The 17,200-nt window shown below is 33.7% G+C and overlaps 1 protein-coding gene across 3 annotated transcripts in view; it reads left to right on the forward strand.

Moving 5' to 3' along the window:
- Window positions 1–17,200, forward strand: part of LOC143252635 (dnaJ homolog subfamily B member 6-like) — a 74,781-nt gene that overhangs the window by 12,899 nt on the left and 44,682 nt on the right. Inside the window, exon 1 of one of the 3 annotated variants that reach the window (XM_076505048.1) lies at window positions 11,935–12,211. The exons of the other annotated variants lie outside the window; for them this stretch is intronic. The gene's annotated coding sequence lies outside the window, so the exon portion shown is untranslated. Of the gene's footprint in view, window positions 1–11,934; window positions 12,212–17,200 lie in introns of those variants that run through there. 3 annotated transcript variants of the gene reach the window in all.

Genomic DNA, 17,200 nt, shown 5'->3' on the forward strand with positions numbered 1-17,200 from the left:
ACCTAGTAACCCACCTACATTATCTTATATAAAGTAAACAGAGAAATATTAGGAAAAACTTTATCACTAAGTAATAAAATGATATATGGCTGGCTACCAAACTTGAAAAAAAGGAACCAAACGGGATATAAATGAAAATGGACACGTAGCAGACTAAACTGTCTCGACTTTATATGAAGAATAAAATCCGTACATTAATGGCTCCCTCATTGGCAAAAGAAGTAAAACCAGAATTTGTAATCACAAAATATTACTCTATTATAACATAGTGATAAAAATAGTATTCGGAAGTTAACTAAAGGAAATCTTTCAAGGTAAAAACTGGGTTTCTATTCAAACACCTAGCTTTCGATAGACAAAGAAGTGAAGCTAGTAATGTAATGATTTTATTCTCAGTGTAAAATCGAGACAGGTTTGTTTGCTTTGTGATCGTTATCTAGGTCAAGTGATATGTCCACTTCCATCCTTATCTTCTTTTGTTTCTTTTTCAAGTTCGGTAGCCAGTCCTATGTAAATGAGATTCAGAAGTGTACTGTGAACCTAATACTCCCATTTGTGAGCTGCATAGTCGTAATACATGAAGCTGACTTGAGATTTGATAGGGTACTAATACGTTTCTTGTAGGGTCGTCCTGAAGATGACTTGTCTACCAACTCAACAAAAACTTCACCATTGACTTGTTTTATGCAGGGAAAGACCGATATTCCGAAAACTTACCACTGTTACCTCTGTAGTTTCTTTTATTATTAGACTTATTATCGTCGCTACCGATGGTGGATGGATGTTATGTTTTCGCCACTGTGTTTGTGTTTTTAACAGCAGGATTTCTCCAAAATGGCTGAATGCACATCGACGAAAACTGGTATACATTTTTACTGTGACTCAGCATAAAAGTGATTAGTTTATGGAGAGTCAAAGTCACAATGAGGTCACGAAAATAATAAGAAAAGCTCATCTGTTAACTTGGGAACCAATTTTCTATACTATTTTTGCTCTTTGACTTAGTCAAAAATAATCTGATTTTGATTAAATTTGTTGGATATGTGTAGAATATAATTTCTTAATTAACAAATGAAAATCGGACACCTTTAAGTTTCTAGAGTGAGGTAATGGGACATAGTCCAAAAATTCAACTTAGCTTCGTAAAATGCGTATAAGTTGCATATTGTACAAAATAACTTATCCGCTACAGTCTGACTTCTTTAAAATATCACGTTAATATTCTAGTTATTATTTCAAAACATTAACAATACAGATTGAACTATTACTTGTTTTCTTCACAGTTTTTATTTTTTTTAAAGAACGTCAAATTTTAAAAGTACGAAAAAATATATTCTGTTGGCAATCAGCCAATCATCTTTTTTCTTTTTTTTTTTGTATACCGGATTTACGTACCAGTTCCATTTGTGTTCGCACGTGGTTGAAGCAAGTTTGTTATTCAGTGCAGTATGTGGATGTCTAGTCAATTCAACCTACAAGTTCGTGTTTTGGGCAGCTTTTCCGTGATCGTTCCTGCCCTACATTTCGTTCGCATGTATTAGTAAAGAGAATAGAAAATTATTACAAAACGGACACGGTGCTCTAATATTGTAAAATTCTATCTGTATCGCGTACCAGGAAACTTCGTTTTCATAAGTTAGTTTTTAGTGTGCAAGAAATGTAAATTAAAATAAACATAAGATAAATACTGCAGTTTTCCTTTTTATATAATTTCTTTCGATCATAATTTTTCTCGAGTTTTGAATAATAATAAATTAAGAATATAACAAATTATCTTCTGCCCAGACCCATGATTTCTTTTTCTATAGTGTCATCTTTTAAGGGGGTCATTTGATCTCTTGATGTATTCATCGCACATTACCTTATTTCTCGACAGGTAGTTGGTTAGTTGACTGAGAACATGTTTAGGGCTACAAATTAATCATATGTTGGTGATCTTGACAGTTGTTTTACGTAAACGTGGGTGTTACGGGATTCTTGTCCCCTTCCACCCTCTGTGGAATTGTTGAGAATTCCGGTTTTTACTGGCCATTTTTAGTGAGTCTGCAGCGAAAGGGTTGAAATTTACAGCTACAAAACCTTTCTTGTTTCAGAATATCGCAAAAAATTATAGAAGGGTAGTTATGGACAGCCATCTCTAATTTTGAACTGATTGGTTATAGAATAGCAACTGGTGAACAACATTCACGTACTTACCTACATGTGGGCTTTTCTTGTCTAACCACATATTCTATTGGAATTTCACAATTATTATTTACCTACGGCAGCAAGGTGCGATAGCCTTTATAGGGTAATGGATCGCAACTCATGAATCTTCATTAACTAGGCAAATTGATTAGCAAAATACATGCCACCGATACTGTTTTTTTGAAACTCTAATTCGTAATGTTTTATTGCTAGGAAAAAACAAACAAAGTGCTTCTGATTACACTCGTGGGATAAGGTAGGGTCTGTAGATAAGGATTTTCTTTAGTTAGTTTGAAACAAACTGAAACCAGACCATTTATACTTCCCGTGGAATATGGGGTATTACACCATAGCTTGTATCTTTTATTGGAAATAAAGGATATAGCTATAGTAGTATTTATTTTTCTATGTATAGATCTTTAGGTGTGATTGTCTTGTATTATGTGCCATTTAGTTTGGCCTTTTCTTTCACCCAAGACTATACAAGTGACAGGTTGAACGCTCGTTTCTGGAGGAACTGAATTTCTTGGCATACTTCAATAAAGATGGTCGGGTTTAATGAAGCTGAGAAATTTACATTTTGATTTAAAGAGTGAACGTTTCTCTCTACATCGAACTACAACAACCTTTTATTTTTTCCATTGTTTTACTCTGTGGTTCTGGCTAATTAACCTGTGTATGGATATGGAGAATATCCCAACTTTGTGTATATTAAATACAAAATGGGATAAAGTGGTTTTCCACAGTTGCAGAATACTCTTTTTTTTTTTTTGAGAGCTAAATTCATTTCAGCACTACAGCCAGTATTATATAATGAGCAATACATGGATGTCATACATATCACCTGATTTTGTAACGATAAAAATATTTTAGGATCGGCAGCCTTCTTAATTTTATCACCATTTCGCTTGATGGCTGGTTCATTTATTCGTTTTTACTATAATTTTTAGTATTTTTTTCCACTTTAAAGACGTTTCTTTAAAAATGCCAACAAACTTTTGAATCGCGTTAAATCAATTCTAGTTGACTTAAAAAAAAAAAGTTGAGGTTGCTTTGTACTTGTGTAAGATGTTGCATGAGATACGTTTAATACAAGTTATCAAATCTGTCACTGCCATCTGGATTTAGTATTGCGAGTTTGAATGAAGTTAAAGGCCGAATAAAACGGTCTTAAATGAAAATTTGATAGTCAGAGTTAGAAGTAACAATCAATCATACATCAGAAAGTAAAATAATTGTATAGTCAGTGGAACTTAGTGGAAAATAAGACTTGGCGCACTTGAACAAAACCAAGTATTGAGGATCTTGGAAGCGATTTATACTCATCAGAATAACCAACATGTCCCTCCCCCTTCTCATACACTTTTGCTAATAAATGTTTTTCCTTGTAGTTATGTATTTGAGAGAAAAAAAAAGTATGTAGAATGTTGGTGATAAAAAGTAACTAGACATATCTGATTATTCCTTGCACAACTATTTTTGTACACAAGCTTATATTAATAATAGAAATAACCCTAACGAAAATCCCCCTGAAGGACATGAAACCTCTTAGCAACTTTGAACGAGAGGAATACAAATTTGTAATGTATGTACATAAACGAATATGTTGGAAAAGATAAGTTCTTTGATACCATAAGAAAATCTCGTTAAGAAATTAAACTCCCCACCCGCAGTTTGTGAATGGTTCGCGCTAATAAGTGTAAATCCCATTAAAACAACGCCTATGATAACATCGTGACGAAACACTGTTTACTTGGATTCTGACACTCAACATCGGTATTTTAAAACTTTTGTGACAGGGTAGATTTGAAAAGTTTGTAGGTTGGGTGTTTGCCTCTCAGCTTAGCGTCTAGGGTAATGACGTATGTACATTAGAAGGACCACACTAAAATGTTTCAGATTGTATTCTCATAAAGAACATGATATGATTGAAAGGGAATCTGTGGACTAGTTTTTTGACGCTCTCATTTTTAGGTATTCGTGTAAGTCTTATGAAAGCTAATCTGTGAGCAGAAACGAATAACCCACTTATTATTTGAACAATTATAAAGCTGTATTTTGCTTTAAATACTGTAGTATTTTTCAACGTATTCAGTATAACTTATTTCCCATCTACTCGCATGAAATAAAAAAACAACAACATCGTGCTACCTTGGAAATGTTTTAAGATATTAAAGTACTAAAATCACTTTAAAAGAATATGGAAAGAATTCCCTCTCTTTTAGAAATATATTTGTAAATAGTGAATATTCGTATTTTGTAAATGGTTTTTAGTAGGTTGGTAAATAATCCTGAAAATAGTCGGTTTCTGTGACTTTTTCTACGTAAATTAATGTACTCTATTTATCAACCCCCTTTTTACATATATTGGTTATTGTCTCTTGGACTAACTGTATAAGGTTCGGTTATTAATGCTTTAAACGTGAGTATAAATAGAAAAGTTTGTGTTAAGTTACTTCAAAAATTAAGAATTAATGCAGTATAAGATTGGAAATACAATAAGACATCTTAGATATCTTTCAAACTGCACGATTTTTTTAAATCTGAATTCAAGAGTGCTACCATAATACTCTGGCCTGGCAGACAGGTTTAACGGCTTTTGGCAACGATAAACGCGAAGGCGGGAAAGTTGGTGGTTGATAGGTGAAGTTTCAACAGGATTTTATACAAGTTAAACTCGTGGCTCTACTTTCAGGTTTCGAAAACTCGTACGTAAATAGCCTTTTCTATTTGTTCGTGTACTTGCATTTTAAATAGTTTACTGCTCTGTATCTAGCGAACACAACTAAATTATTAAAAAATAACACTAGCGTTATGTTGTGTACGTTGAGTGGTCAAAACAAAGACTGGATTAATAAATAACGGATGGTTTTTGATAAGTAAAAAGCTATGTACTGGACAATAAAGTTACAGTACTTACATGCAAACTTACAGGTAGCTTGATTTGTAATAATTTTAGGCCTATTGGTTACTAATAGTTCCCCGGTTTTCGTTGTTTAAACCTTAATCTTTAAAGTACTGCACTTTAATATATAAATAGCGTTTTATAGTTTATTATTATTTTATCGTCCAGTCCAGCTTATTAGTTCTTGTAATGAACGAAAAGATTCTCGGTCAGAGTGTTGTAGGAGATAAAATATCTAAAATGCTGTTTTTACACTTTTAATTTTAGTCCACAATAGTCAAATTAGGAGTTATAAGGGAAGAAAACAGACATCTGCAGTTAACTTGAACCATTTCCAATTAGATTACCCGCAGCTTTTGAGAGTTTGGTTTAAACTTTAAAATTATAATAAAAATATTTCGATACTTGACTGAATAGTTAGACGTTCCGTTACTTAATAAGTAGCTAGGTGCTATATTATGTTTATAGAAAAATTAAATAGGATTTTGTATATTTATAGTTTTATAACAGTGTTTTGAGTTGGTTTTTTCGATCTGTAAAACGTATAACTGACCGTCTAGTTAGTACAGATTATGTTGCACTGATATAAGAAATATTGCAACAAAAATATTTTTAATTTTCGTTTTTTCTTAAACAACCAAGTTAACATTTTTAACTTGTTGAACAAGAATGCGTATTGCTTAAATAAATTTGCAACTTTTATTACATTTGTGTTTAAACAACTAATACAGAAAACGAGTTAAACCCGTATGGCAGGAATAAATTATTAAAAAAAAAATTAATTTGCGTGCCTGTACAATATTTATCAGTATGTTACGCTTAATTGAAACGGCATCGTAGTCGTGTTAAAATACGATACGGCATATTAAGGCCGGTTAAAATATAATCAAAGAAGTAATGCATTGTACACAGGATCTTTTATTGTCTGATTTTGTAATATTTTATGAGCAGCGTTTTGAATAGTTTTTCCGACGTGTTATGTGTCATTTTTGTATCTTATTGTAAAAGTTAATTTAAAAAGTTACAAAAAAATTGTAATGATTGATAACGCATAACCGTCATGAATGGTTCCACTAAGAATTGTTTGTTTAAATTGAATTATGTAAGTGTAGATATTAACTTAAAGAGCAAATGTGAAACAGTATTACAATATTTTGTATATAAATGCATATATGTATGTTCGCGACTTGTTACGCGTTAGAACAGTGAATAACATTTAGCAGCAGTTATAACTGTACAGCTATAAAACTAAACTTTACAAATGCTGTTACTGTAAAACCTTTACACTGTTTTAGGCCTGATTTTTTTTCATGACTGTACTTCTATGCATCACTGTGGAAACATACATTGAATACATTTTCAGCAAGTCTTCCTTTAGAGATTGGTGACATAAATAAATACCGAAGGAAAATAAAACATCTGGTTGAAATGTGAGAAATGGCTCCTGTTGAGAGGTGTGATTTATACGGTGCATTTAAAAAACAACCCAAAAAACAGCTGCTCTTTGGAAAAGTTTTTTTAGTCTTCAATTGTTATGAAAATGCAAAATGGTTAATACAGTTATTGTACATTGTTAGTTTGAACTACATTAATTGGAAAACTATTTTACTGGAAGGGAATTAAAGTTTACACTTTAAAAATATACTATACTGAGAGTTTTAAGTAGATTCGAGAGTTACTAAGCGATGAACAATTAAAAAAAAAAAAAGATAGGAAAACTAGTCACTTTGAAGGTGATTCTATACTTACCCTTCACAAGATTTTTGAAACACTCGTGGTTTTGGCTTATTACTAGTGTTCTGTATGGAGTTTGGTATCGGAAAAAAAGAAAAGAAAAAATTGATTTATATAACAAATAAAATCTGAACATTTCTTTGAAAAGTTTCCGAGTGAATGCTCTTATCATGGGAAATTTTCAGAGGTCCAATCGTTGTAAAGTCTGATGCTTTTTCTACCTTATTGTAAGTCCCCCAGCGAACCCAAGCCCATATTTTAAAAGTTCTTTCCTTTTTTGTTGTTGTCTGAATGTTCTATAAAACGTATGAAAAATATATATTTTTAACAGGTCTGAATCAAACGCGTATTTTTTCTTTAAAATATTTTAAAATCTGGACTTGGGACAAAAGGATAAGGCTCTTCAACGTAAAGGTAAATGAAATGTACAAGAAATGCTTGATAAACTGGCATTCACTGGAAAAAACAATTTATCCCTTCAAAAATAGTGGTTTTACGAGTGGCTCAAGTAAATATTTTAATCAAAGAAATTTAGCACAAAAATCCACATATTTCCTTTTCTGGCGAATGAACCTATAAAATCATCTTGTTTTCGTGTTACAGTATATTTTATCTTTTAAAATTGAATGGTGAAGATTCGTGCGTGGCCTCAATATATCAATAGCACATCTATGAAAATATTATAAATTCGTAAATTATTGTGATATAAAGGTATAAAAGCTTTTTAATGATGGCTCTTAAATAATGGTTATTCACATGATTCCTTTCCCCGAAGTTTTGTAACTACACGCAAAAAGAGATGTATATCAAAGTAAACAGTTGCTTTAAAACCTTAGGTTTGCAAGAAAAATACGAGCTGGGCCTGGTGAAGTGGATAACATGTCAGATTGTGCATCTTAGGATCCATGGTTTGTGCCTCCTTTGCAGGAAATGCGCTGTTAGTTTGTTGTCTTCTTTATAGTAGACCAGTTCATAATTAGGAACGGCTGGCGCAGAGGTTCTTTGTATTCGCGAATTTCTGAAACAAACAAATAGGAGCCATTAGTCCTAACTTTTGGGCATTTGTGTTAAAAAATGTGTGTGTGAACTTAACAAAATTCCGGCCACATGAAAAATGTTTTCTAAATTAACTCTTACCTTTAAAAAATCTAATTTCACAAGCACAAACATTTATGTGACGTGGTATTATAATATCAAAGTAAACGTTAACAACTGCTGTTTTAACATTTAACGTTTCCAAGAAACATATACTGTTATTAATCAATAAAAATCGAGGATTCGCATTGCTACGCGTACACGATGCGTTAACACTTATGTTTTTTGTCGTTATCGTAAAATAAGTTCAGTATATTTCGAATTTGGGGCGTACTTGGTGTACATGCTATTTTTTTTCTTTTTGCTCCAAGAATCCTTTTGGGCGTACATTGATGAAGCTCTTTCACATCGAATCCAGTTTACAGAGCCTTCAATGTAATATACAACAAGTCAATTTAATATAAGATGTTTGATATTCCATCACGGTTATCCTTGGATCTTATAAATATAAAACACCTAGTCGTTAGAGGATTAAAAATAGTTGGCCAAACTTCAACATTCAAGAATATTGAAATAAAAAGTGGTTTACAATGAATAATCAGATTTAGTTGGACTTTGAGCTAGGCTTATGGTTGATTCTGAGAATAATCAAACAATGGCCTGCCGAGTTTTGTGGGACAATTAGATCAAGAATACAATACGCAGGCCTTTCTTCTATGTGTATCTCCCAGGCAATTAGCTGTACAATGATTTACAAGTAAACCAGTTCCACGTGGGTTGATTTTGTTACTCCCACCTTAAAGTGACTTGGCTTTGTAAACCAGTTTCAGAATGACCCTTTATAAATGTTAAATCCTTGTGAACATCTGAGAATAGAAACGTGACATACAATGGAGATCCAGCCTGAAACACGTGTGTGTGTCTATACTAATATTTATTCGTGGGGAAGGGGGATATTACTTTACCTCTCGTTTCCTTCAGTCAGTAAAACGAATTTTCTATCAGAAATTTATTGTAGTACAATTCTACATTTTAAAATCAGATGATAGCAGTATATAAAAATTTGGGGGGGGGAATCTGCAAAATGAACTATAATCACTCACAAAACGGCAGTTTCGCAGTATCCTAATATATTTTTAATGTTAAATCACCTTAAATTTTTACCAGTCTGTAATAAGTTAGTCGATCAGCATCATGGGTAAAATGCGAAACGGATTGCACGTTTTACTAGTTTTTGTAGGATTATGGTGTCGTCCGTAATGAACCTTTACTTTTTGAATTGTCCTGTAGGGTTTATACCGTCACTTGAGTCTAATGGCCCACTTGACGTAGAAAGCACTCGCCCCTTCAACAGGACCTATTTTGTCTCTTGCGTGACGTGTTGTGTACTCTCCTCAGAAAGAGGGTTGTGACGTCATCCGTTTCTTATAGTGGTGTATATTCTTTGTTTTAAACAGTTTCCAAAAGTACAGTTAACATAAGAAGACGAGACGCTATGTACATTATAAACGTGCTAAATTGTGAAAGTATTTAAAGAAATGTCATTGTTAATTAGTTTTACACTTCTTAACTTGTCCATTTTGAACCTCTTTTATTAGTCATCAATTAATTACGAAAACCATGACATTAGGATATTAAAAGGATGAGGAGCTGACTGATTTTTTCAGACCAAGATGTAATTTACAGACCAATTATTGTTTTACAAAAATGCCTATTGTATTAAGGAATGAAAATAGAAAGTAAAAACATTATTAAATTACACCTCTGTGTGTAACTTGATACTCTTTGCATCTCATTATTTTAGCACAGTAAATCAAGGCAGGATTCTTTTGTTGTTATTTACGCTTTGTTGAAATAATGTTGCCCCCCCAGTGGCTCAGCGGTATGTCTGCGGACTTATAACGCTAAAATCCGGGTTTCGATACTCGTGGTGGGCAGAGCACAGGTAGCCCATTGTGTAGCTTTGTGCTTAATTTAAGAAAAGTAAAAATAAATAAATAATGTTTTTGTATGAAAATATTAAAATCAACCCATGAAGTGAGTTAATTTGGAACTAACTTGCATAGATTATAGGAAAGGAAACAAGTTGTAATTGTGTATGATATAATAAGTGGTGATGGAATACTTAAAGGTGTAATGAAAGTCTAGTGTTATATTGTTTCATTATATTAAATACTCCATGGGGTTAGCGAAGAATTCAGACTTTTACAACGGTAAAATAGGGAGTTCGATTCAACATCGTAGACAAAGCACGCGTACCCTATTTTGTAGCTTTGCGCCGAAAAAACATTGTGCTAGTAGTTTCGTTTTGAGTTTTACTTACTGATTAATTGTATTGTATTACAAGCTAGATTTTACAGTATAAGCTGTAACTTGTAATATATTATACTGTAAGTGAAATATTACATTAGTTTATTTGTCATTATTCATATATTACAATTAATATAAATTTAAAATTGTATTTCATACATGCAGTTTGTGCAATTAACTACATATATATTACCCACCATATGACATTTTAGACAGATTTATTGAATAAATCCAACACAAGTGTTATCGAATCGAATCTCTGTCGGTGTTTGGGTAAGAAAAGTTCATAACCTGGAGGGTCAGGTTCTCTATGACCTCTTCCTCCTCCCCGTACTTATGTTCTTGACGGATTGGTATTTATAATTGTAGAACTGAATATTATTTTGATCCTTTTCAGGGCAATGTCCATGTATTGTGGCTCATATATAGTGATTATTTTATTCTATCAGCAGAATGTCAAGTTTGTTGGTGGCATTTTTTTATTGTTTAATACATATATATATATATATTATTTTTATTATTTAATATATATGTTTTTTATTTATTTTTATTATTTAATATATAAGATAACTGGGGAGAGATTTAGGACTAGCTTCATCATGTATGAGGTACCTGTCTAGTTCGCATAGTAATTCGTTTTTCATCCAATTCTTATTAAAGTACATTATTGTACTATGTAGGAGTCTATCTGGTATGGTTGGTATGTTCGAGTATTTGTGAATGAACTGAGATGATATAGTTCTTGGAACTCTGTATGCAGTTGTGAGGAGTGTGTTTTGGATTGTTTGTAGTTTGGTTTTAATTATTTTATTGCTTAGTTATCCATGCTGGAGCTGCATAATCTATTACAGGTTTAATATACGTTTTATAGATTTTTAGTATGTTATCTGCAGATGCTTCACTGTTTTTACTAGTTAGACTCCTAGCATAGTTAGTTCTTCGCCAGACTTTATTTTTAATTTCGTTCACATGATTGATCTAAGTTAGTTTTGAATCATAGGTCAGACCTAAAAATTTTGCCGATGGGGCAATCTGGAGTAGTGTGCCATTCATATATAATTCTGGCTGTTGTTTTTTGTGTTTTGTCAATTTCGTAGATTCTCTTCACAAATGTTACCCCAGTGCTTTTATAGGTTTTGGATTGGCGTCGCCTGGCGACAGCGAATAGTTAGCTCTTCCCGCTCTCATTGGACTAACACATGTTACGTCACCTTCAAAGTCGTGATAGGCTCAATAAATAAAGTTAATTCTTTCGCAATTTAAAAGAGCGTGTTGTGTGTTAGAATATTTACTTTACATTAAGTACCACACTTTTTTAAAATAAAAATTTATTTGGATTGTATATTTAAAACCTACAAATTTATATAAGTTTTTAGGTAAAGAAGCTAGCCGTGTTTTGACGTTTGAACTTCACCTAACTTTCTTTTATGATCAACTGGTACCATTCATATCTTGCATCTACATCAGTGGTTCCCTACCTCTCTTCGTCTGAGACCCCACTTGATGTGAATAAATTAGGAGGCTCCACAACACACCACTTTAACATGTTTTAAAAAAACAGTACCTTGGTGAAAAATAATAACAACTGACATACTGTATCATTTAATTAATACAACATAGTTTTTATCGGTTTGTTGTTTACTTAGAATTAAAATTAACTCAGCATCTTTGTTTTTAGCCCATTTTCTTGGCGGCTCCTCAGAAAAATCTTCACGGCCGCTAGGGAGTGCGCAGATCCCACTTTGTAAAACACTGACGAACACCACCAATGTAACAGGGATTCGAGAAATTTCACTGTCTTTACGTTGTTTTTTTTTAAAACGACTTATATAATGAACATTTGCAATAAAATGGTCGCTGTTCAAGGTTTTTGACTAAAACGTTAAACTTTTTATAAGCTTGAGTAATTGGACGACCTTTGATTTCTGATTAAAGTTTCGGTTGTGCAGCACAGAAACAGTCAAATATTCAGAAGAGTGCAACTGAAACATTAAAAGTACTGCGGGTCGCTCTGAAACAACTGCAGACTTTATTTGAAAGGTATTATTATTATTTACATATTTGTATACATTTCAGAATTATATTGAGTATCAGTTCATTAAATTTAAATATACTTAATTTATTAAGACGTATCTCGTGACTAATATTGAATGTTGACTTTTAACATATTTCAAAATTTAGGGTTGTACACCCAAGCATTTTTTTTAACAATCATTATTCGCAAAGAACCTCTACCGTTTCGACAAAATCATCTCTCAGAAATAATTTTCTTACTCATTTGAAACATCTTCCGGTACGTCAGTATCAGAAGTTTATGGACTAACCCACGGTACAAAGACAGACCACAGATAGACATTGTGTAGCTTTGCGCTAAAACAAATAATAGTGTAGCTGAAACTTCCCTGAAACCTGTTTCTATATAAATTTGAGATGGGGAGAGGCCATTTATTTAAATTCAGTAAATCATTTCTCTTAAACAGGATATAACGATTCATACTAGAATAACAAAAAAAAGTATTCCTTTCAGGCATAAAAAAAAAGTACAGTATATTCGGGCGAGTGTTTAAATTTCGAGTTGTTCAGTTGAGTCAGGTGCGTGAGATGTTGATTGGTGGGACTTAATACTAAATAACACAACAACATTGTATCATGCTTCTAGTTGCTTTTCAAATAGGATTGTTATTAAAGTTCTGTTTTTAAAGTATTTTTCTTTAAATTGTGTCTGTCATTCTACTGTAACATTAGTTAAGTAAAAGTAACGAAAATAATTTTCGCTGTTAAGAAAAATGATTACTCTGTTTCAATGCATAAATTTAGATGTTTAACGATGTAACGTCAGGAATGGTGGAACAGTGACGACAGCTTACGACGTAAAGAAGATTTATTTGTCAAGGTGAGTTTACTTTGGAACGTATTATAGAGGAGGGAAGGGTGATATAAGGAAAGATGAGAACAGTGACTTTAAAAAATAGTTTTGAGGAACATTCTCTTGTCAGATATCATGTTTTATTTGGAACTATTTCATCAAAGAGCCAGAGTTTTCACAAGTATGCTTTGAATCAACAGTACGAACAAGTTTCATACATTATGTCGACTTATTTTTCTGATTAGCATCTTCGAGTTTAGTAACCGGAAATACAACTTGTACTATGCTCAGAAACAGCTACCTCTTGCATAAACTATGAATACAGGTCAGAAGTAGCGTTGCAGATTTGGAAAACAAAAACTGTTGTGACGGACACGCCCAGGTGGCTAGTGTGCCCGTACTATGAAACCAGAAGATATTTATGGTTTTGTACCCCTTTGCACCAGGAACTCGTTTCGCACTTTGGGACTGTGTTATAAGAGTGATGGTCAAATCTCACTATATCAGTACTCCAAAACTTGGCGGTGGATGCGGTTCAATAATTGCCTTTTTTCTGTAATTAAGTCCCGATAAGTCTTCGGATTTACAACCCTAAAATCAGGGGTTCGATTCCACTCGGTGAACTCGGCAGATGGCCCAATGTGGCTTTTCTATAAGACAAACACTTATATTGGTATTGACACTTTAACCATCCGTTCCGTTCCTATGAGTTAAGTGTATTCCTAAAACACGTGACCCACGTTACAGTGGTAATCTCAAACTACTATGCAGGTTATAGAGCGTTACTCTAGGCGTTTGTGTCGGGGAGAGAGACGTCTCTGAACTGTAGAAACAACCACAGCGACCATTAAGTCTTAAATAAAAGTATTAACATTTCAATTACCATCATCTAATACGTCAGTTATGCCATGAATTTCAAATGACGCCCTTCCTTGGTGTGGGAAGGGGAATTCTAATAATATAATCAAAATTGCAATTACACTAGATTCTGTGAATTATGACAAAAATGTATGAATCATTGAAGTGTATTGGATTCAAGAGGTTTCGTTACTTGGGAATACACTGATGTTTCTGTGCGACAATGACCTGTTCGCGGTCAAAACCCTTGTTGCAACAATACGTTCTAATGAATGGACATAAAACGTGCCATCACCCATTAATTATCTTCGTCACGTGGAAACATTTACGGTTTCTTGACTGGTTCTTGTTCCCTTCTATGTCTGGATTGTTTTGGGTTGGTGTCATAGTGTAGGCGACTGACTGTCCACTTTACGAACTGTAACTCTGGTGCAACGGTTCACAAAATATTGACGTGTGAGGCTTCGGATTTGATACCGTCTACAGATAAAATTGAGCTCTGTTATCTTAAGCGTTTAAATCATTCGTAACTTGAATATTAACTACATCGTAAATCAGATATTAACATGTATTCCTAGCAGTCGTGTTTTTAATTGCAAAAAACAAAAATAGGAATAAAAAAACTGGCGTGTTAGTAATTCTAGGTTAATTAAACACATTTTTTCTTGCACCAAGTTTCTCCTGGGTGCATGAATTTGTTGATTGTAAGCTCTCAAATAGTATAGAAAAATATGGACGAAAATTCCACTAATATTAAAATTGGCCCGGCATGGCCAGGTGGGCTAAGTCGCGCCAAACGTGCTCGCCATTTCAGCTGTGGGGGCGTTATAATGTGACGGTCAATCCCCACTATTCGTTGGAAAGAGTAGCCCAAGAGTTGGCGGTGGGTGGTAATGACTTGCTGCCTTCCCTCTTGTCTTAACACTGCAAAATTAGGGACGGCTAGCGCAGGTAGCCCTCGAGTAGCTTTGCGCGAAATTCAAAAAACAAAAACAAATATTAAAGTTAATCCCGCTAATTGTATAGTGGTTTCATCCTGTTTTTGGTCGGTTCATTACACAGTTTTGTTTTTAAAAAAAGGTAATGTGAAAGTTAGTTTCGGCCTTGAATGCTTCGATTTATTCTCAACTCGATTAATATTGTACAATTTTACTAATATTAGTATATTAAACAATTTGTGAAAATCTGCACGAGAACTACATTATTAGTTGTCCCTAATTCTGAAGTGCTAGACTAAAAGGAAGTAACTAGTCAACCAAACGCGGACTAGTTAGATTTCCCCATCCCCCAGTTAGACAGTGGTAAGTTTACGAGCCTACAGTGCTAACATCTGGGATTTCATTCCTCTAGGTAGACTCACCAGATAGCCCAATATGACCTTGCTCTAAAACTAACTGACCAGTTACCGCGAATTTATCATCGTTCCTATAGTGGCAGAGATCTATTGGGAATAGTAACTGAACTTGACGCAAAGATCAGATAGACAGTCCTGTATGTATACTTGGTCACTACTGGGCCACGCTCGGCTATTCGTAAAGTCAGTGATATGTGATGTGAAGCCATATAATTATTTCAATATTTCTATAGCACATAATATAATCTTTGAATTTACCGCATTAGATTCACGAAGATAACCATGATGTTAAATTCCGTAGCTAAGATTTTAAAATTGTCAGTAGTTAGTGTGAGTAATTGTCACATCGATGGTGGTTCTGTATGTGTAATTCCTATGTTATTAGGGGCTCTATATCCCACAAGAAACCATTAAACCACTTAAAACAGTTTCTCAAACGCTGCGTGTCTCGAGCGGGTTTCCATGGGGTCACGAGCTGTCTGCGCTGAGTCAATTTTTTTTAAAACCTCGAGGTCTGAGAGGTACACGTGTATCAACGTTATTATGAACTATTAACCAGTCTTTTTTTTTTTCATCCTTGTAGGGATAATTGGGTGTCGCGACGTCCAAAGCTTGGACGGAGGGGATTGTCTTGTAAATACGGCAGAGAAATATTTAGAACGAAAATACTTAAAACATTGTATGGACTCCAGTAAAAATAGGCAGAATCATAAGCGCATACAACGTTTCCTGGGATGGCACTTTTCCTTACAGTGGCGTTTCTAGGATATTGTTGGAGTGGCAAAGGGGAAAAGAATTGGGGCAAAAAAGGGACAAATGTTATTAAACACAAAATAAATAATACTTTTCCCTTTAAGAAGTGTTTTATTATTTATTTTAATCGCAAAAAACACCAAAATTACCTTCACGGTAGACTTTTCTGTTTCAAACTACCATTATCCACTCATTCCCATGGGCCTCGTCTGATTAAAGATACAAAGTTACATAGTATGATTATTGTACACGTCAGTTGGAGTCGCGATATAGGGAGAAGTTTTGTTTAAAACATTTAAATACTTCTTTTCGAGTTAGTTGCATATGTTTTTACTAGGATCGTAACCATGTTTACAGTACGTTAAGTAACATTTATGTTAACAAGCTTTTATGGCATTTAAGTTTTAACTGATGACTGGGGACGACAAACCCGTGTGTGCTATTTAACATGTTAAAGTTGAAAGGGTAATTATTTTTTTTTTTACACGAATATTGTGATTTTGGTAGTGTTGTCGAAATTGTGCCTTTGATAAAAGGTAAACAGTTTATAAAGAATCGAGTGTAATATAGTGTGTTTACTAAACACAGTTGATCAGGCATAAAGTTTAGGGACTTACAACACTAAACTCTAGGTCTAACAGAGCGCAGATAATCGATTATGTAGCTTCTCAATAACACAAACAACATTCAAAGGTGCTGATAAATTGTCTTCTGCGTTAACGCTAGCCATTCGAGCGTGCCAACTTAACCATGTAGAACCAATTTGCATATTGTATAATTGAGTTCACGTTTAAAGTTAACATAAAAGCGTTATTCAAATTGATTAATTTTGCATCCTCCAAAAATGTTTGCCGAAATGCATGCGAGACCGACTTACGTACCTCTACAATAGACTTTTTTTCGTTCTTGGGCAATCTGCCTGGAATGCCACAATTTGATTTCAAGTTGCCTTTGCAAACAAATAAAAACATGTACAAAAATAAAATCCAGTTTATCCAGGCTACATACTACTTGTACAAGGATCGAAAATGTATCCCTGAATTCAAGAAATGTACGACAATTCAGAAGACTGGTCAGATTGTGAGAAATAAACAGTAGAATAAATAGATAGTACAAGTTTGGTACTGTCACCCGAAACTCTGTCCTTGATAAAATGTGAATAAAAAAATTGATGTATTTTTCAATAGTTTGTGGTCCG

The sequence above is a fragment of the Tachypleus tridentatus genome, chromosome 6 (genome assembly GCF_004210375.1).
Source record: "Tachypleus tridentatus isolate NWPU-2018 chromosome 6, ASM421037v1, whole genome shotgun sequence".
NCBI classification, from domain to species: domain Eukaryota; kingdom Metazoa; phylum Arthropoda; class Merostomata; order Xiphosura; family Limulidae; genus Tachypleus; species Tachypleus tridentatus.